The sequence below is a fragment of the Amblyraja radiata genome, chromosome 2, assembly GCF_010909765.2.
Source record: "Amblyraja radiata isolate CabotCenter1 chromosome 2, sAmbRad1.1.pri, whole genome shotgun sequence".
Classification (NCBI taxonomy): domain Eukaryota; kingdom Metazoa; phylum Chordata; class Chondrichthyes; order Rajiformes; family Rajidae; genus Amblyraja; species Amblyraja radiata.
Window position 1 is genome coordinate 103,051,652 of NC_045957.1, and position 21,795 is coordinate 103,073,446.

Here is a 21,795-nt window from a genome sequence, read left to right on the forward strand (position 1 = left end):
CCTCCATGTGTTTACATGCCCTGTAATCTACCCAAATCTTTTGATAATATCTGTACATGTTCCAAATTGTGAGAACGTGTTTCTTTCCACATGAAAGAGACTTTGTTGCAGACTGTAGGAATAATATCTGTGGCTAAGTTCAAAAACAGCCGCATCTATAAATCCATACATTTTCAATCAGCAACCTCATGCCAAAATGTTTTTTCCAGTGCTCACTGACAGCCTAGGCTTCAAAGCTCTAGCACTGAGCAATTGTGACATTTGACACAATTTCCTCGTACTCTTCGCTTTTATAATCCCTAATAAAGTTTTATTTAAGATTGGCTGCAAATTTTTCACATGAACGCTCCTACAAATGGAATGCTAGACGGAAAATGTCAGTAAACGTCAAAATTAAGGTGAGATGAATTTAATCAGCGTGAGCAATCTCTATCTTGTCATCAGTTATTAGGAATGTTACAACATTTTGAGATTTTAAAAATCAAGCCTGGAATTTATCCCATCAGATAAAGCATCAAATGACTTTAATTTTTATACCTAATTCACTTTCATACCTTCAGTATTAAAAAAGTTATGGTCATTTTCATACTCGGAAATTAGCATCTTGTTCCCTATTGTTTTTCCATTAACTTAACACAAAAGTTGTGATCGAGGACAGTCAATTGACATAAAAGACCATAACTTTCTTAAAAAATAAGAGAACTGAATGAAATTATCAGTTATTATAGATTGAAGCATTCTGAAACAAATATGATGCATCTTACTTGGATAACCTGAAATTAAAGCATATAATTAGTCTAATTGTAGATAATTATAAAATTGACCGTTGTGACGGCAATAGTAATAAACACCCAGACTGCCTTGAAAATTCAAAAATGTGATATTTTCAAGATCAGAACTTTAATATTATTGTAACGTTAAAACAAATAGTAAATACCCAACAAAAAATTCATATTCATCAGTCATCAAATCAATTAAATTCATCTAAATTCAATTACTAGATCTAAACATCTATCCCATTCTCAAGAAAAGGCTAAAAATAAATTTTTAAATAGCCAATTTTTTTTAAATAGACAAAAACACAAAATATAGATGAGTTAGATGTTCTTATGACATGATTGTGCAAAAAAATAATGAATTTGATTATCATGAGAGTGGATAGATCGGAATGTGGCCGCTGCCATGATAAGCACCGCGACATCGGCAGGCAAGACACGGCCGATATCGTGACCTAAATAACATATTTTGAATCATCAGAATAAAATGAAACCACACTAAAAAGCAAGGTAAGATGTTAAATAAACAATATAACTTTTGTTTTGGCCTGATGTGCAAGACCTTGATGTTGATTTTGATCTGTGATGTTGAAAGCATTAGAAGTCGCGTTTAACTTCAATCCAGCAAAGCAATCGACCAGCAACTTTTTTTAAAAGCGGAAGCGCAGAACAAATTTTCTTTATCAACTTGTAAATCCGAGCAAATACCTCTCCGACCACAAATACAAACCTGAATTTTAATCATTTTAATCCCGTCCCTCCCCTCCCCCCCCCCCACAGCCTCCAGAATCGCACGCGCAGGCAGTGGCAGATCTGGAGTACCGCTGATGGTAGGTTTTGTAACAAAACTACAGTTATATTAATTATACTAAGGCAGAAGCAAGCATAGTTTGTTGGCTCCAAGCTTATAGGTTTAGGTATGATCCATATTACGTTTAGTTTAAGTCTCTCATATATTACGTAATAAGAATCACGTAAGCCACAGTCCATTTATTTATGATTAAGAAGGAACTGCAGATGCTGGAAAATTGAAGGTAGACAAAAGTGCTGGAGAAACTCAGCGGGTGCGGCAGCATCTATGGAGCGAAGGAAATAGGTAACAAACCCTTCTTCAGCCACCAAGCACGACATCCAGAGGCTGCAGCGAATCGTCCGATCAGCTGAGAAGGTTATTGGCTGCAACCTTCCCTCCATTGATGAACTGTACACTGCAAAGGCCAGGAAGCGAGCGGGCAAGATCATCTCTGACCCCTCTCACCCTGGCCCAAACTCTTTGAATCACTTCCCTCTGGAATGTGACTCCGGATTGTCAAAGCTGCCACAGCCATACATAAAAACAGTTTTTATCCACGAGTAGTTGCTCTCCTCAATAACCAAAAATCTGTAGCCTCCTTTTGCTCTGGTATTTTATTTAATTCACATGTTTAATCAATAATGTTTTATTATTAATGTTTAATGCTTTATGTGTCATTCCTAACTGTCACACTATGTCGTTGTCACTTGCGGGCGGAGCACCAAGGCAAATTCCTTGTATGTGAATACTTGGCCAATAAACTCATTCATTCATTCTAATGCTGCACTTTGAAAGCTTGTGCAGCACCACACTGGAAGTCTGGCATGAATCCCTGCCCTCCCCTCGGCCGTGGTGGGAGCCTGTCCTCCCTCATTTATGTGTGCCGTTGGCTTGGGACATAGTGTGAACTCTCACACTCTGTTAATGTTTCGACGGCAATTAATTATCCCACAGCTCAGCGTGAAATGGTGACCATGACGGTTGATGCTGACTAGGCCATGGTGAGCGGTATGGCCACTCGGTGTTGGGATGTGTTGCCCAGGACCAGGGCCTGGCTGGCATGATGAGTGAGGCCAATGCTGGGGACTGGCAGTGTGAACAGACTACATGGATCCCATAGTCTCTTCCATCATCTCATTGAAATAGAATCATACAGTACAGAAACAGCCCCTTCAGCCCACCAAGTCTATGCTGATCATAGCATCCATCCATCTTCACAACCACCACACTAATCCCATACTATTCACCCCGCATTCTCTCCCAGATTCTTCCATTCACCCACACACTGGCAACAGTTTAGTTGCCAATTAACCTACAAACCAACATTTTAGGATGTGGGAGGACGTTGGAGCACCCATACAGATTCTGTTGTAACCAATGACAACCTTCTTGATGTCCTCTACACCATCAATTTGGGTGCCATCCACTAAATTATTAATTGTATCCAATATCATTTCTCCCCGTATAGGCGCTGCCCAATCCACTGAGTATTTCCTGCAATATCTATTACTAAAATAAAGCTTACACTTTCTTGTTCCCTTCACAATGTTTGACATCCTTGTACATCATTCGATTATTTCAGTTCCTTTAGAAATGTATGTAACAACAGAAGAGTATCTGGAATAATGTGTGAAATTTTGAAGCCTAGAAACACAATATTTATTGCAGAATATTCAGTAAAATGTTGAAGCCACATTTAGAAGCAGAAATTATTCCATACTTTTATTTTCATTGTACCAATTGCCAATTGAAGACAAATCCTATTAAATTAATTCCATTGTGAGGTTTCTTATTGTTGGATTGGTCATTAAACTGTATTTCATGTTTGCAGATAGCATTTGATTTTCTCATTAATCTTTAGATCAACGAATTAATCTTAAAATCTTGAGAACTGGCCTGGAATTTCTGCAGAAAAGTGAAATAAAGCGAATCGAACCATAATGGAAATGGGAGTTAAATTGTCCGTATAGCAATGCATTCGGTGTTAGTCATAAAGTATGATAGCTCTAGGCAACACTGCATACTGCAAGGAATCAAACATTGGAGGGATTACAGAAACGAGGCTACAAAAAAATTCAAGACAGGGAATTAAACATTGCAAAACATAAAATATTTAATATAGAGCTCGAAAGAGTAGGCCTGCAGTTGCCGTACTCATTAGGGATAACATATGGCAGCAAAGAAAAGAAATGAAGCCATAAGTAAGACAGAACCAATCTGGATGATGATAAAAGTTGATAAAGTATCAACCACACTATATGATCTGCAGACCAACTAATCATTGGAAGGAGGTGAAGGAAAATATATGGAAACAAATTAGGAAAGTGATTTGAAAATCTATAATAATCAAAGTAGATTTCAACTATTCTGAAATTAGGTGGCCTGAAAATATAAATAACAATGATAAAAATGAAAAGTGCATGCAGAAATTCAGTGGGTAAGAAGTTCAACAAGCCAACTGGCCCCTGTAATTAGAATTGAACCAGAGACTAGGTTCCTCAATGAATACAAAGTTAACATTGAAAGGCTTGTAACCTTTTATACCAGAAACGTTGCAAGGGTTATTTCAGCTTCTCTCTGGGTTCTCCAAATTTACAGCTGTAAATTAACATTAATCCAGTTTGGGTCATTCCACACTTCACTTGGATATCTGAGCACATTTACTATAGGAAAACCTATGGGAGCAGAGAACATTCCAGCTAAAATGTTGAAGACTTGAACATTAGAAACTAATTATACCTTGAGCTGCACCTCCAACACAAGTTGTAAAAAATCATGGTGAACTGGAATGTAATCCACATTATGCCCTCCTCACAAAAGTTTGGTTTAGTTTGTTATCACGTGTACCGAGGTACAGTGAAGAGCTTTTTTGTTGTGTGCTATCCAGTCAGCAGAAAGATTATACATGATTACAATCAAGGTGAACTCAGAGTACAGATATAGCATTTAACTTTATCTTGCATTAAACGCTATTATTTTTGTCATGTATCTGTATACTGTGGACAGCTCAATTGCAATCATGTATTGTTTTATCGCTGACTGGTTAGCATGCAACACAAACTTTTCACTGTACCTCAGTATATGTGACAATAAACCAAACTATACCTTTAGTGCAAGATAAAGTCCAGAAAGTTTTGATTAAAGGTTCTGCAAGGGTCAAATGGAGTTGATGGCAGCTCAGGACCACTCTCCAGTTGGTGATAAGATGGTTCAGTTGCCTGATAACAACTGGGAAGAAACTGTCCCTGAAGCTGGAGTTGTGTTTTTTCACACTTCTGTACTTCTTGCTTGATGGGGGAGGGGAGAAGAGGGAGTGTCCGGGGTGAGACACATCTTGATTATGCTGGTGACCTTGCTGAGGCAGCCTGAAGTGTAGATGAAGTTAATGGAAGGGTGGTTGGTTTGCATGATGGTCTGGGCTGCGCTCACAATTCTCTACAGCTTCTTGCAGTCTTGAATGGAGCTGTTCCCAAACCATGATGTGATGCATCCTAATAAATACTTTCTACGGCACCTCTGTAGAAGTTGCTGAGAGTTGTTGGGGAGATGCCAAACTTCCTAAACCTTCCAAAGAGGTAGAGGTGTAGTGTGCTTTCTTGGTCATTGCTTCGATGTGGCTAGTCCAGTTCAAGTTGCTGGGCCAACAGGTCTACAGAGGACGCCATATCGGCGGCCCTACACTCTGCCCTGACCCACCTGGACAACAACAACTCCTACATCAGGTTGCTGTTCATTGATTTCAGCTCCGCTTTCAACACTGTCATCCCCGCCAGCTTGATCACCAAACTCAGCGGGCTTGGCATCTCCACCTCCCTCTGCAACTGGACACTGGATTTCCTCACCAACAGACCACAGTCTGTTAGAGTCAACAACCTCACCTCCACCACTATAACACTGAACACCGGCGTGCCACAGGGCTGTGTGCTCAGCCCTCTCCTCTACTCCCTCTTCACCCACGACTGCATCCCTAAGTACGGATCCAACGCCATCATTAAGTTTGCTGACGACACCACGGTGGTAGGACTGATCAGTGACAACGATGAGTCAGCCTACCGAGAGGAGGTCCAGCACCTGACAACCTGGTGTGCCAATAATAACCTCGTCCTCAACTCCAAGAAGACGAAGGAACTTATTGTCGACTTCAGGAAGGTCAGAGGGGGCAGACATACCCCCATCCACATAAACGGGACTGAGGTGGAGCGCGTCTCCAGCTACAAATTCCTCGGGGTACACATCTCGGAGGATTTGTCCTGGTCCCTCAACACCTCCAAGCTGATCAAAAAGGCACAGCAGCGCCTTTACTTCCTGAGGAGGCTCAAGAAAGCCCACCTGTCCCCCCAGATCCTGACCAACTTCTACAGGTGTACCATCGAGAGCATCCTGACCGCCTGCTTCATGGTATGGTACAGCAGCTGCACTGTTACGGACAGGAAGGCACTACAACGGGTGGTGAAAACCGCGCAGCACATCATCGGCGCCCCGCTCCCTGCCATGGATGCCCTCCACCGAAAACGGTGTCTGAAACGAGCTGGGAAGATCATTAAAGACCCCTCCCACCCCAACCATGGACTGTTTGCCCTCCTCCCATCAGGGAGGCGGTACAGGAGCCTCAGGTCTCGTACCAGTAGGATGAGGAACAGCTTCTACAATCATACCGTCGCATTGCTGAACTCGGAGTCCCGCCGATAGATTCCTCCGGTCCCTCCGTCCCCATTGTTTAATTATTCTGCATTTTTTATTGTTCTGTATCCTCTTTTTTTTTTTTAAATTTCTATATTGCACTACTACGGACTGACGCAAAACTGCATTTCGTTGTACCCATACTCAGTATTTGTCCAATGACATTAAAGTTGAATTGAATTGAAATTGAAATTGAAATTGGTGGTATTTACTTTTAAGAATTTGAAGCTTTTAACCATCTTTACATTGGTACTGCCAATGTATACCGGGTATGTGTACTGCTTTGCTTCCAGAAGTCAACCACTACCTCCTTTTTAAAAAAAAAGTGAGAGAAAGATTGTTGGCTTGACACCTAGTTACGAGGTTCTCAATTTCCTTCCTGTACTTGGTCTCGTCAATATTTAATATCCGGCCCACTACAGTGGTGTCATCTGCAAATTTGTAAATTGGAATGATTTGTATTTGGCTGCACAGTCGTGTGTGTACAAGGAGTAAAGAAGGGGGCTGAGCACACATCCGTGCTGAGCACCAGTATTGAGGATTACCATAGTGGATGATTTGTCACCTATCCTCACTAATTGTGGTCTGTTGGTTTGGAAGTCGAGGATTCATTTGTAGAGATGAGTGCTAAATCCAAATTACACGAGTTTGGAGATGAGCTTAGATGGGATAAAAGTCAATAGTCCCATGATTTACCCAATCAGCATACTCTCACTCATTAAGTGATGGAAGCTGATGTCAATAGCAACATTGAATGGCACTGATCCTCAGTTTAGTTTCAGTTCTGCAGCTCATTGCAGCCCAGCCTGGTTAAAAAAAAACTGAATTTGATACATGACTGGATGGATTTAAGAGACACTTAGATAGAGCTCTAGGAGCTAGTGGAATCATAGAAACATAGATAATAGGTGCAGGAGTAGGCCATTCAGCCCTTCAAGCCTGCACCGCCATTCAATATGATCATGGCTGATCATCCAACTCAGTATCCTGTACCAGCTTTCACTCCATACCGCCTGATCCCTTTAGCCACAAGGGCCACATCTAACTCCCTCTTAAATATAGCCAATGAACTGGCCTCAACTACCTTCTGCGGAAGAGAATTCCACAGATTCACCACTCTCTGTGTGAAAAAAGTTTTCCTCATCTCGGTCCAAAAAGATTTCCCCTTTATCCTTAAACTGTGACCCCGTGATCTGAACTTCCCCAATATCGGGAACAATCTTCCTGCATCTAGCCTGTCCAACCCCTTAAGAATGTTGTAAGTTTCTATAAGATCCCCTCTCAATCTTCTAAATTCTAGCGAGTACAAGCCGAGTCTATCCAGTCTTTCTTCATATGAAAGTCCTGACATCCCAGGAATCAATCTGGTGAACCTTCTCTGTACTCCCTCTATGGCAAGAATGTCCTTCCTCAAATTAGGAGACCAAAACTGCACGCAATACTCCAGGTGTGGTCTCACCAAGACCCTGTACAACTGCAGTAGAACCTCCCTGCTCCTATACTCAAATCCTTTTGCTATGAATGCTAACATACCATTCGCTTTCTTCACTGCCTGCTGCACCTGCATGCAGGTGATATGGGGAGAAGGCAGGCACGGGTTATTGATTGGGGACGATCAGCCATGATCACAATGAATGGCGGTGCTGGCTCGAAGGGCCTAATGCTCTCGTCCTGCACCTATTTTCTATGTTTCTATGCTACTATAAGAGTGACAGCTCTTAATATCATTGCAGCATTTGACTGACTGTGGGATTACTGGAGCCCGGGTAACATTGCCAAAAGATCTCATCCATTTATTGGAATCATTACTATTGCAAAATAAAATTATTATGTCCACCTGAAATGGTAAATCTTTTTCTATTTCCCCAGATACTCTCCTAACCTGCTAAGTGTTTCTCACATTTTCTGGTTTAGTTTCAGATTTCTATTTTCATACCTGCAGTTGTTTTTGATTTTCATTATGTTGATTGAGGATGCATCATCTCAACCCCAGGATAGCACTACAGGATTTACTCAGGCATTGCCCTTGGTCCATGACAATGGCATCCTCTCTATCCTCTCAGAAGTACTACAGATCATTGATAATTCACAAATTTTCAAAAAAATGTACCCAGGCTATGTTTGCGTGCATTGAGAACAATGTGGTCACACAAATGCCAAGGAGTAACCATCTTAAGCAAGAAAATCTAACCACCTCCTATGACAATCAAAGATATTACCATCATCTGGATTACCATTACCAAGATATGAGGTTGCTTTGGCAAGTAAGGTAAAAGTAAATCCGAAGGGTTTCTACCGCTATATTAATAGCAAAAGGATAACGAGGGATAAAATTGGTCCATTAGAGAGTCAGAGTGGCCAACTATCTGCAGAGCCAAAAGAGATGGGGGAGATATTGAACAGTTTCTTTTCTTCGGTATTCACCAAGGAGAAGGATATTGAATTATGTGAGGTAAGGGAAACAAGTAGAGTAGCTATGGAAACTATGAGGATCAAAGAAGAGGAAGTACTGACACTTTTGAGAAATATAAAAGTGGATAAGTCTCCAGGTCCGGACAGGATATTCCCTAGGACATTGAGGGAAGTTAGTGTAGAAATAGCAGGGGCTATGGCAGAAATATTTCAAATGTCATTAGAAACGGGAATAGTGCCGGAGGATTGGCGTACTGCGCAAGTTGTTCCATTGTTTAAAAAGGGGTCTAAGAGTAAACCTAGCAATTATAGACCTATTAGTTTGACGTCAGTGGTGGGCAAATTAATGGAAAGAATACTTAGAGATAATATATATAAGCATCTGGATAAACAGGGTCTGATTAGGAATAGTCAACATGGATTTGTGCCTGGAAGGTCATGTTTAACTAATCTTCTTGAATTTTTTGAAGATGTTACTCGGGAAATTGATGAGGGTAAAGCAGTGGATGTTGTGTATATGGACTTCAGTAAGGCCTTTGACAAGGTTCCTCATGGAAGGTTGGTTAAGAAGGTTCAATGGTTGGGTATTAATGGTGGAGTAGCAAGATGGATTCAACAGTGGCTGAATGGGAGATGCCAGAGAGTAATGGTGGATGGTTGTTTGTCAGGTTGGAGGCCAGTGACGAGTGGGGTGCCACAGGGATCTGTGTTGGGTCCACTGTTGTTTGTCATGTACATCAATGATCTGGACGATGGTGTGGTAAATTGGATTAGTAAGTATGCAGATGATACTAAGATAGGTGGGGTTGCGGGTAATGAAGTAGAGTTTCAAAGTCTACAGAGAGATTTATGCCAGTTGGAAGAGTGGGCTGAAAGATGGCAGATGGAGTTTAATGTTGATAAGTGTGAGGTGCTACAACTTGGCAGGACAAATCAAAATAGGACGTACATGGTAAATGGTAGGGAATTGAAGAATGTAGGTGAACAGAGGGATCTGGGAATAACTGTGCACAGTTCCATGAAAGTGGAATCTCATGTAGATAGGGTGGTAAAGAAAGCTTTTGGTGTGCTGGCCTTTATAAATCAGAGCATTGAGTATAGAAGTTGGGATGTAATGTTAAAATTGTACAAGGCATTGGTGAGGCCAATTCTGGAGTATGGTGTACAATTTTGGTCGCCTAATTATAGGAAGGATGTCAACAAAATAGAGAGAGTACAGAGGAGATTTACTAGAATGTTGCCTGGGTTTCAGCAACTAAGTTACAGAGAAAGGTTGAACAAGTTAGGGCTTTATTCTTTGGAGCGCAGAAGGTTAAGGGGGGACTTGATAGAGGTTTTTAAAATGATGAGAGGGATAGACAGAGTTGACGTGGAAAAGCTTTTCCCACTGAGAGTAGGGAAGATTCAAACAAGGGGACATGACTTGAGAATTAAGGGACTGAAGTTTAGGGGTAACATGAGGGGGAACTTCTTTACTCAGAGAGTGGTAGCTGTGTGGAATGAGCTTCCAGTGAAGGTGGTGGAGGCAGGTTCGTTTTTATCATTTAAAAATAAATTGGATAGTTATATGGATGGGAAAGGAATGGAGGGTTATGGTCTGAGCGCAGGTATATGGGACTAGGGGAGATTATGTGTTCGGCACGGACTAGAGGGGTCGAGATGGCCTGTTTCCGTGCTGTAATTGTTATATGGTTATATGGTTATCTGATTCTTCATCATCAAAGTCTGGAGAGTTCATGGATCAGAATCATAACCATGTCAGCCACACAACTACACCAAAGGTTGTGTATGTTATGAACAATGCATCTCCATTCCTGGCAATGATTTTCCCTGTGGCAGATAGCAGGAGGGCCACTCTGCTGTTACCATAGTGAGACCTGGTAGTGTTTGGAAAGAAGGGGATCCTGGAATATATGTTCACAGATCCTTAAATGTAGCAAGGAGACACAACAGATTGAAGTTGTCAGAATCTGGAGCAAAAACAAGCTGCTGGAAGAAACTGGTCCTGATACAAGGTCTTGGCCTGACACACCTTCTCTTCCCACTCCAACCTCACTCCATAGATGCTGCTCGACTGCCAATTGTCCAGCAGCTTGTTTTTTTTTGCATAAATATAGAAAACATTTCTACATTTTGTTAGTAAAATTGTTCAAACTGTGCACAAAATGCTTCCCCTTATTAGCAGATAAATAAAACATAAGAGCAAGGAGGTTGTACTGAAACTGAATACAACATAAAGTAGACCACAGCTTGCATACCACGAGTACCTTGAAGTAAATTGTATTGTGTGCAATTGCATGCAATTCTGGTCACCATATTACAAGAAAGTTGCAAGAGATGGTGAGATTTACAAAACTGCTGTTGAGACTGGTACATGGTAGCAATGATTAAAATTGGATTAGCCAGGAATGGAAAACAGGATGAGGGGCATAATTGCGGTCTATAAAATCATTGGCGGCCTGGGTATAGTAAATAGGAAGGATATATTTTCCTAGCAGAAGAGGTCAAATGCCTGAAGGACTAGATTTAAAGTAATTGTTGGAAGGATTAGAGGGGAGATATGGAATTTTCCACATTGATGATGATAGGGATCTGAAATTCACTATTTGAAGGGTGATGGGGGCAGGACCTGCTGGGTTATGGACGTGTTGGAAGATGCAATTACATTGGGCTGCTCTTATTTGACCCGCACATAGACCATGTGTGGCTTCCATGGCATAAATTCTCAATTATTTTGTGTTTTTTAGTTGAAGGGCGAGAGTGGCACAGCTTGTAGATGGTACAGTTGGTAGACCTGATACCTGACAGCCCAGGCAACACGGGACAACCTGACGCCTGGTGCTATCTTGCGTGGAGTTTGCACGTTCGTCCCGTGACCAGTCGCGTTCCTTTGGCTACTCTGGTTATCACCCGCTTCCCAAAGACGTGCAGTTTGTTTTCTGTAATTTGTCCTTTCTGTAGGTGAGCAGCAGAATCTGGAGAGGGAAGTGTTGGTCATGTGGGGAGAGTAGATTGCAGGGAATATTGATGGAGAATGGGATTACTCTTCTAGGTTGCAAGGAAATATGGATGGTACGTTAACCTACACTCAGCCACCAGCATCTAATTCATAACATCATAAGTGATAGAAGCAGAATTAGGCCATTCAGCTCATCATGTCTACTCAGCCATTCAATCATGGCTGGTCTATCTATCCCTCCTAACCCCATTTTCCTGCCTTCTCCCCATAACCTCTGATACCTGTACCAATCAACAATCTATCTATCTCTGCCTTAAATATATCCACTGACTCGGTCTCCACAGCCTTCTGTGGCAAAGAATTTCACAGATTCACCACCCTCTGACTAAAGAAATTCCTCCTCATCTCCTTCCTAAAAGAACGTCCTTTAATTCTTTAACGTCCTAGACTCTCCCACTAGTGGAACCATCCTCTCCACATCCACTCTATCCAAGTTGGTTAAGACCTCTCAGATTCCTGTGTATTTCAATAAGACTAGCTCTCTTCCTTTAAAATTCCAGGGAATGTAAATCCATTCATCAGCTCTGCACCCACAACACTGCATCATCCTCCATCTTGAGGGACTACCTAAGAAGATGTTCAACAGGTAGAGACCTGGCCAGATAGCTGTGCAATGGTAGGTGTCTTCACCTTCTGTCAACATGCTTTGAAATGATCAACTTGAATCAGTTGAAACAAATGACCAAATTTGCCGTTATTCAGTTCCATGTGAGTAGCAGTTTTCAATAGCTGCTATTTACTTCTCTTATGAGCTTTTTTAAATACTTAAAATCCCTGCTTTCCCTCAGCAGCTCCAACACGTGTTTGTAGTGTGAATGGTAAACCTTTGTGAGATTATAACAATAAAAATAACACTTCAACATAATTAGGAATGTAGGAGCTAATGAAAGGTCATATTTCTGTCTGCATAGCTAAAACTGAAGTGCCATCAATTTTATAACATGAATATTTATTCAATTGTTTATATTTAATTGATGACATTAATTGAGGACAGATTTGGCCAAAAATAGAACAATAGACAGTGAAGACTGAAAAACATAGAAAAGCAGATGGCCCTTTAAATACATGGCCCCATCTCTTTATGGTAGCAGGACAAATTAATAAGCTGCTTACAGAGGGCAACAGCCATAGTTGGATATGGCCTGGAAAACAAGAAGATGGAAATATTCAGAAGACTTTACCCTGAAGGCAGAGGCTTGGAATATAAAGTAGGGCAGTCATACCAGAATTGTATAAAATATTAGTTAGAGCACAACTGGAAAACTATGTATATTCTGGTCATCACACAACTCGAAGGACAGAGCAGACATAGAGAGGATTTATGAGAATGGTGCCAAAGGAAATTCTAGTTATAACCAAAGACTGCATTAGACTGGATGTGTTTTCCACAGAAGAGATGCTGGACAGAGATTTAATTGAGGTCTTTAAAATAACAAGAAACTTAGGTAAGCAGATAGAAAGAGCATATATTCCCGAAACAGAGAGTTCAAAGAGAGTACAAGAGAGAGATAGAGAGAGAGAGAGAGAGAGAGAGTTTGAGAGAGTTCGAGAGAGTTAGAGAGAGAGAGTTCAAGAGAGAGTTCAAGAGAGAGTGTGAGTGAGTGAGTGATTGAGTGAGTGAGTGAGAGTGAGAGTGTGAGAGAGAGAGAGTGTGTGTGTGTGTGTGTGTCCCTCTCTCTCGCTCCGTCCCCTCGCTCTCCCTCCCTCTCCCCCTCCCCCCTCTCTCTCTCTCCCCGCTCTCTCTCTCTCTTCTTCTCTCTCTCCCCCTCCCTCTCTCTCTCCCCACACCCTCTCTCTCTCTCCCCTTCCTCTCACCCACCCCCTTGCCCACGTCTCCTGCCTTCCCCTAAACCCCTCTCCCCTCCATACCATCCCCCCACCCCTCCCCTACCCCCAAAAACGCGCTAAAGGTAAAATGTTTACATATTCCGCTAGAGATTTCCCCCCATGAATCTGAAATCGCCTTATCTGAAAAATTCATGCTTTATTTCTCCAGTTATTAATGAAAATGTTCAAGAATCTGAAAAGACTTTGACAAAAAACCCGTTGTCCTCGTGTTCGCGCTGCAAGTGACGTCACCCCCACCCCCGACCACGCCCCCCCCCCCCGACCACGCCCCCCCCCCATACTCGGGCTCTGCCTGGAGCCTGGAGCTGGCCTCCGGTGGGGGCTACGGGTAGAGGACGGGTGCGTTGGGGGGAGCCTGTAGCCAGGACTTGGTCTGGTTAAGTTTAAAGGAGAGGTGGGGAGGCTTTTTTCCTGTGTGAGAGCAAAGGGGGGCTGAAAGTCACTGCCTATAAGGACAGTAGAAAATGAAAATGACTTTGACGAAAACGTCTCGGTCTTCAAACCACAGGCCGTTGAAAACAGATAGAAACAGGTTGATTCTGTATATCTCTTCACCCTGTGCCATGAATTCAATGAGCCGAGTGGCCTCCGACACCAGAACAAAAGATTCAGCTATCCAACCCTTTAAGCCTGATCCACTATTACTATGCACAGGGCTGATATTCCGCCTCAGCGATATCTTCTGGCCCAGAAATCTACTGATCTGGTGTGAACACAACAATTAAACCTCTATGCCATGAGAATTGAGATGAGATGAGAGCCTCTAGGAGAATTCCATAGGCTCAATGCTCTGTAGTGAAGAGGTTTTTCATCATTTCAGTCCTAAATACCTAACTCTTTAGTTTCAAACTAGACTCCTCAGCCAGGGAAACGCCACCCTGCAACTAGACTTCCCAATTACTTCATAAGCCTCAATGAGGTCTCTCCTCACTCCTCTAAACATGAGAGAAAACAGTCACAGTCTATTCAAACGACAGACACAAAATGCTGGAGAAACTCATCGGGACAGGCAGCAACTCTGGAGAGAAGGAATGGGTGACATTTCAGATTTATACCATTCCCCAGACCTGACCCAAAACATTACACATTCCTTCTCTCCAGAGATGTTGCCTGTCCCGTTGAGTTACTCCAGCATTTTGTGTCTATCTTCAGTGCAAACCAGCATCTGCAGTTCCTTCCTACACACAGTCTATTTAAATGTCTCCCTGCTGAGTTCTACTAGCAGTTTTATTTTTGTTCAAGATTTCTGTATCTGCAGTGATAAACTTCAAAAAATGCTATACTGGCCCATTTTTCTATTCATGCCATAAATGTCTATGATTCAGAAAGTGAGGAGAAGTTTGCAGAAACTTTAAATGTTTTTCCGCAGAAAGTAGTTGAGACACTTTTAAGGAATTGTTTAAGGAAGCAAGGATAAATATTTGGAACTGTCCATATACAAAAAGAAAATTAAAAAGTTGAATAGAAGGTTCACTATTGAGACAAGAGACTGCAAATGTTGGAATCTTAGGCAAAAAACAAACTGCTAGAGGAATCCAAGGGGGCAGGCAGCATCTGTGGAGGAAAGTGGACAGATGACTTTTCAGGTTGGGAAGGGTCTTGAAGAAGGGTCCCAGCCTAAAACGTATCTGTTCATTTCCCACCACAGATGCTGCCTGACCTGCTGAGTTCCTTGGTGGCTGTGTTAGTTCAGCACAGCACAGCAGCTCTGTGCTGCATCAAATATTTGGGGAGGGAGTAGGCACCTAAATGTTCAGAATTCGTACACAAATGCACGAGTCCCAAACATGCTGGACAAGCTCCACTGTACATATCGAAACGATATGATAGAACTTTATTTATCCTAGGAGGGAAATTGATCTACCAACAGTCATAAAACACAAGATACATGAAATTAAAGTGACGTGTGGAAAGGATTGGGGATGTGCAAAGATTTGGGGAAGGAAGTGGGGGGGGGGGGGGGGTTGACCAGTGTGTCATGGAGGAGGTGAGCTGTATTGTCCAAGATGCTCCACAGCTTGAGGGGCATCCTCAGCGTTCCTGGACCAGTCCAGTTTTCTGTCTAGGTACACTCCAAGGAATTTGTACGTCAAGCACGAGGAGGGCCATTGAAGGCAATCCGGTAGGGGGGACAATGAAAACTAAGGGAGGACACAGCAGGGGGCTGCCGTGAACATAGAAGGACCTGGTGGGGATATAGAGGGGACCCGATGGAGGGCCTGCAGCCACGTACTGTGGTAGACCTGGTTCGCCACTGCGAGAAGACAAAACTGTTTGTTGATCTTTTTGTAACTTTGTCAGCATCACAGGCGACTCTTCGTGTACTGCCTCGGTGAGGTCTGCGGTATGATTTCATCGGATTGTATGCAAAAACAAAGAAGTTCACTGTACCTAGGTAACTGTGACAATAAAGTATCATTGAATCATTTGAACGTGATCCCATATCGGACTCTATATGGAATCAAGCAGAATCGCATAAACCTGCGGCTGAAGCAGAGAATTCCACAGACTCACAACTTTCTGTGAGAAAAAGTGTTTCCTCGTCTCCAATCTAAATGGCTTACCCCTTATTCTTAAATTATGGCCCCTGGTTCTGGACTCCCCCAACATCGGGAACATGTTTCCTGCCTCTAGCGTGTCCAAACCCTTAATAATCTTATATGTTTCAATAAGATACCCTCTCATCCTTCTAAACTCAAAAGTGTACAAGCCCAGCCGCTCCATTCTCTCAGCATATGACAGTCCTGCCATCCCGGGAATTAACCTTGTAAACCTATGCTGCACTCCCTCAATAGCAAGAATGTCCTTCCTCAAATTAGGAGACCAAAACTGCACAATACTCCAGGAGTGGTCTCACTAGGCCTCTGTACAACTGCAGAAGGACCTCTTTGCTCCTATACTCGACTCCTCTTGTTATAAAGGAAAACATGCCATTCGCTTTCTTCACTGCCTGCTGTACCTGCATGCGTACTTTCATAGACTGATGAACAAGGACCCCCAGATCCCGTTGTATTTCCACTTTTCCCAACTTGACGCCATTTAGATAGTAATCTGCCTTCCTGTTTTTGCTACCAAAGTGGATAACACATTTATCCACATTAAACTTCATCTGCCATGCATCTGCCCACTCCCCCGACCTGTCCAAGTCACCCTGCATTCTCATAGCATCCTCCTCACAGGTCACACTGCCACCCGCCACTAGATCCTTCAGCAGACACAAGAACAAATCTGCTACGATCTTGAGCAAAAAACACAAAGTGCTTTCATTCCCTCCACTACAAGCCCCAGTTGCTGCATTTGTGTACGATCTACAAAATGCATTGCATTTAATCACCCAGGCAACTCCAATAACACTTCCAAAACTCATGACCTTCATTGCCAAGAAGAAGAAAGACAACAGATAGACATGGGAACGCACCAGATGCAGTTCAAAGATGAAAGTCCAACCACATTAGACCATTTTGACTTGGGAATATACAATATTACTGTTTCTTCATCATCACAAAGTCTAAATTCTGGAACATCTTACCCAGCAGCACTACAGGAGTATCTTCACCAGACAGGCTGCAGCAGTTCAAAGTGATTCACTGCTATCTTTTCAAGGGCAATTAAGGTTGTTAAAAAAATGCTGGTCTGGCCAACAATGGTCAAACACGGAGAGGTGACATTTCTCCTTTAGCCTCCGAAAATTGTGAGCACCCCCATATAGAATAAGCATGGCAAGCATTTAAATGTTCAAAGCTGAAATTCATTTTGCATGGAACATCAAACAGTGCCTGATGTTTTCACCATAGTAACAAGTGGAGACGTTTTAACAGGATTTATCAATATACTGTAGATATATTCAATTTAAGTACAAAATTAAATATCCTTCTAGTGCATGGTAACTTTTGTAGCAAAATGTATATTGGTCTGCAAGTTTTGACTGCTTTCTAATTAAAAATCAGTCTAAACGTTTTTTCAAATCCACCAAGCCAATAAAAATATTGAGGACAATTATGTATTAATATCATGTTGCAGCATCAGTTATCTTTGTATATATCAATATGGACCATCATCTGTAAATTCAAGCAGAAAATTAAATCAAAACTGCCCAAACTGTAGAACATCTGAGAGGCAGCTGAAATATTTCATACACAGTTATTCTAACTTATTTTCCATCTTATCCCTGTCACCACTGATCTGTTTACTTCCACATTTAAACTGGCTTTGCTTTTCCCAACGTCTCAGAATTGAAATCCTTCCTTGTTACATTTAAATTGTTTCATGTCCTCAGCTTTGCATCTTTCCCTTTATGAACACTGTTCTGTAACACATTATGAAGGCCTCATCTATAACTCTAAGCCAAAGTGCAATGCTCTGTCATGTGTTTTCTGACCTTTCTACTCCCACTGTGGGCTGCATCTTCAACAATTTAAATATATTTACACCGTAAATCTCCGAATTCGAATCAGGGCAAACTCGGGAGAACTCTTGGAATGAACTCGTACCGTAGGACAGTGGTTTTACGGTAATGGCCACTCGTTGGTACTCAGAGCTCTCGTGGACATTTTTCATCATGTTGAAAAATGTTCACGAGTCTTCCTGTGCTTACCTGCCGTTAGCAAGTATTCCCGAGTACCTGCCGTTAGCGCTAAGAGACGTCCCTGAGCTCCGACGTACCCTCTACGTTCATTCTCGGTGCTTACCACGAGTTTGATTTTTTTTAAACTCGGGAGAGCTCTTAGAATGAACTCGTACCGTGGGACAGGGCTTTTACCAGGCCAAAATTGAAAGACAGAATGTTTCACATTGGAGAAGACTTCAAATGAAAGTGCTTCACTTTATGTTTTGTGGTTCTGCCAAAACTTAATTAATACCTATGATCGTTTTGTAACCATCATCCCATTCAGAGATATATAGAATGATTTTCTAAGTCACATTCCTTACTCCAATCCTAATTACATAAAATCTGACCTCAGCTTAGCTGGTATTCAAAAGCATAGCAATCCATCAGCTGCAGCCATTAGTTAGATCCTAACCCACATCTTACACCAAGTCTTGTACAATCTGGCCTGGGATAAAAGTAAAATATGTCGCTGTAGTTAACATTCCACAGATTTCTTTCGTCACATATTTCCTCATAGTTTGGTCTCATGCCAGAACTTACAAGGGAGACAAAATACATAAAGAACAGAAGTAGCTAAACCAAATGGTTGGCATTCTATCTGGTCAGATTTTTGTTCTGTTGTCGTTAGCTGCAAAAGGTGATCCCGAAAGGAATTCTCGCAACCCAGAAAAGCTGACTTTTTTTAAATGGTCATTGAAAACAGCTGCCTGAGCAGACATGTGGGTTTGTGCTGTTAAATCACTGTAAAATGCAGCTGTCTTCAGAGCCATATCCCATCTGAACTTTGGTTACTAGGTGCTATAAACATTTCAGTAATGTCATTTAATTGTACTCCTCTGGCAGATATCTTCAAGTTCAAGAATTTGATAACGCTTTCTATTTCTAAAACATAAATAGGAACTGGTGTGTTGTTGATTTGTTCGTTCAGATCTTCACCGGGAATTTACTAGAATTCTACAAATCGCTCTGCAAAATTCAGAGCGATGACCTTTTGGAGCCAGGAAGGTCAAAGATCATTTATCATGGTTAACCCACAAATCAGTGCTGCGTGAGAGTCACACCTGTCTCAAAACGTTTCTGCTTTCTCCCTATCGTTCCACTTTTTCACTGAGGAATTAGAAGATAAACAAATAAGGGGAAAAAAACCCACAATAATTAGACTTACATATGAAAAGGTGCCTATTTAACTCATTCATACAAATGACCAAAAATGTGCCAATCATTTTTAAAGCCTTAATATGTTTACTTTCCCATGATTATAAGCTCCTGTGTTTTATGGACAATTACTAAGCAATTTGTTGTTTAGGTATATATATATATATATATATATATATATACGGGTGGTTTTAAACTGAATAAGGGGGGTGGGGTGTCGAATGGGATAGTTGAGGATGGAGTTAAAGGGAAAGGGTTTCTTAAATGTGTGAGCGTAGAGACAGAGGGGTGTAAAATGAGGGTAGAAGCAATAGGTAGCAAGGTGAAATGTGGCAGGCAGACAAATCCAGGGCAAAAATCAAAAAGGGCCACTTTTCAACATAATAGTATAAGGGGTAAGAGTGTTATAAAAACAAGCCTGAAGGCTTTGTGTCTCAATGCAAGGAGCATTCGTAATAAGGTGGATGAGTTGAATGTGCAGATAGCTATTAACGACTATGATATAGTTGGGATCACGGAGACATGGCTCCAGGGTGACCAAGGCTGGGAGCTGAACATCCATTGATAATCAATATTCAGGAGGGATAGACAGAAAGGAAAAGGAGGTGGGGTAGCGTTGCTGGTTAGAGAGCAGATTAACGCAATAGAAAGGAAGGACAATAGCTTGGAGGATGTGGAATCGATATGGGTAGAGCTGCGAAACACTAAGGGGCAGAAAACTCTAGTGGGAGTTGTGTACAGGCCACCTAACAGAAGTAGTGGAGTTGGGGATGGCATGAAACAGGAAATTAGAAATGCGTGCAACAAAGGTAAAACAGTGATAATGGGTGACTTCAATCTACATATAGATTGGGTGAATCAAATTGGCAAGGGTGCTGAAAAGAGGATTTCTTGGAATGTATGCGGGATAGTTTTCTAAACCAACATGTAGAGGAACCAACGAGAAAGCAGGATATTCTAGACTGGGTATTGAGTAATGAGGAAGGGTTAGTTAGCAGTCTTGTTGTGCGTGGCCCCTTGGGCAGGAGTGACCATAATATGGTTGAGTTCTTCATTAGGATGGAGAGTGACATTGTTAATTCAGAAACAAGGGTCCTGAACTTAAAGAAAGGTAACTTTGAGGGTATGAGACGTGAATTGGCCAAGATAGACTGCCGATTGATTCTCAATGGGTTGACGGTGGATATGCAATGGAAGGCATTTAAAGACTGCATGGATGAACTACAACAATTGTTCATCCCAGTTTGGCAAAAGAATAAATCAGGGAAGGTAGTGCATCCGTGGATAACAAGGGAAATCAGGGATAGTATCAAAACAAAAGATGAAGCGTACAAATTAGCCAGAAAAAGCAGCCTACCAGAGGACTGGGAGAAATTCAGAGACCAGCAGAGGAGGACAAAGGGTTTAATTAGGAAAGGGAAAATAGATTATGAAAGAAAACTGGCAGGGAACATATTCCCCATAAAATGGGGAATTACAGACCAGTTAGTCTAACGTCGGTAGTGGGGAAACTGCTAGAATCGGTTATTAAAGATGGGATAGCAGCACATTTGGAAAGTGGTGAAATCATTGGACAAAGTCAGCATGGATTTATGAAAGGTAAATCATGTCTGACGAATCTTATAGAATTTTTCGAGGATGTAACTAGTAGAGTGGATAAGGGAGAACCAGTGGATGTGTTATACCTGGACTTTCAGAAGGCTTTCGACAAGGTCCCACATAAGAGATTAGTATACAAACTTAAAGCACACGGTATTGGGGGTTCAGTATTGATGTGGATAGAGAACTGGCTTGCAGACAGGAAGCAAAGAGTAGGAGTAAACGGGTCCTTTTCACAATGGCAGGCAGTGACTAGTGGGGTACCGCAAGGCTCAGTGCTGGGACCCCAGCTATTTACGATATATATTAATGATTTGGACGAGGGAATTGAATGCAACATCTCCAAGTTTGCGGATGACACAAAGCTGGGGGACAGTGTTAGCTGTGAGGAGGATGCTAGGAGGCTGCAAGGTGACTTGGATAGGCTGGGTGAGTGGGCAAATGCATGGCAGATGCAGTATAATGTGGATAAATGTGAGGTTATCCACTTTGGTGGCAAAAACAGGAAAGTAGACTATTATCTGAATGGTGGCTGATTAGGAAAGGGGGTGATGCAACGAGACCTGGGTGTCATGGTACACCAGTCATTAAAAGTAGGCATGCAGGTGCAGCAGGCAGTGAAGAAGGCGAATGGTATGTTAGCATTCATAGCAAAAGGATTTGAGTATAGGAGCAGGGAGGTTCTACTGCAGTTGTACGGGGTCTTGGTGAGACCACACCTGGAGTATTGCATACAGTTTTGGTCTCCTAATCTGAGGAAAGACATTCTAGCCATAGAGGGAGTAGAGAGAAGGTTCACCAGACTGATTCCTGGGATGTCAGGACTTTCATATGAAGAAAGACTGGATAGACTCGGTTTGTACTCGCTAGAATTTAGAAGATTGAGGGGGGATCTTATAGAAAC

At 42.0% G+C, this 21,795-nt stretch overlaps 1 protein-coding gene across 4 annotated transcripts in view; it reads right to left on the bottom strand.

Moving 5' to 3' along the window:
• Window positions 1–21,795, bottom strand: part of cdk14 (cyclin dependent kinase 14) — a 665,904-nt gene that overhangs the window by 147,997 nt on the left and 496,112 nt on the right. The window lies entirely within an intron of this gene.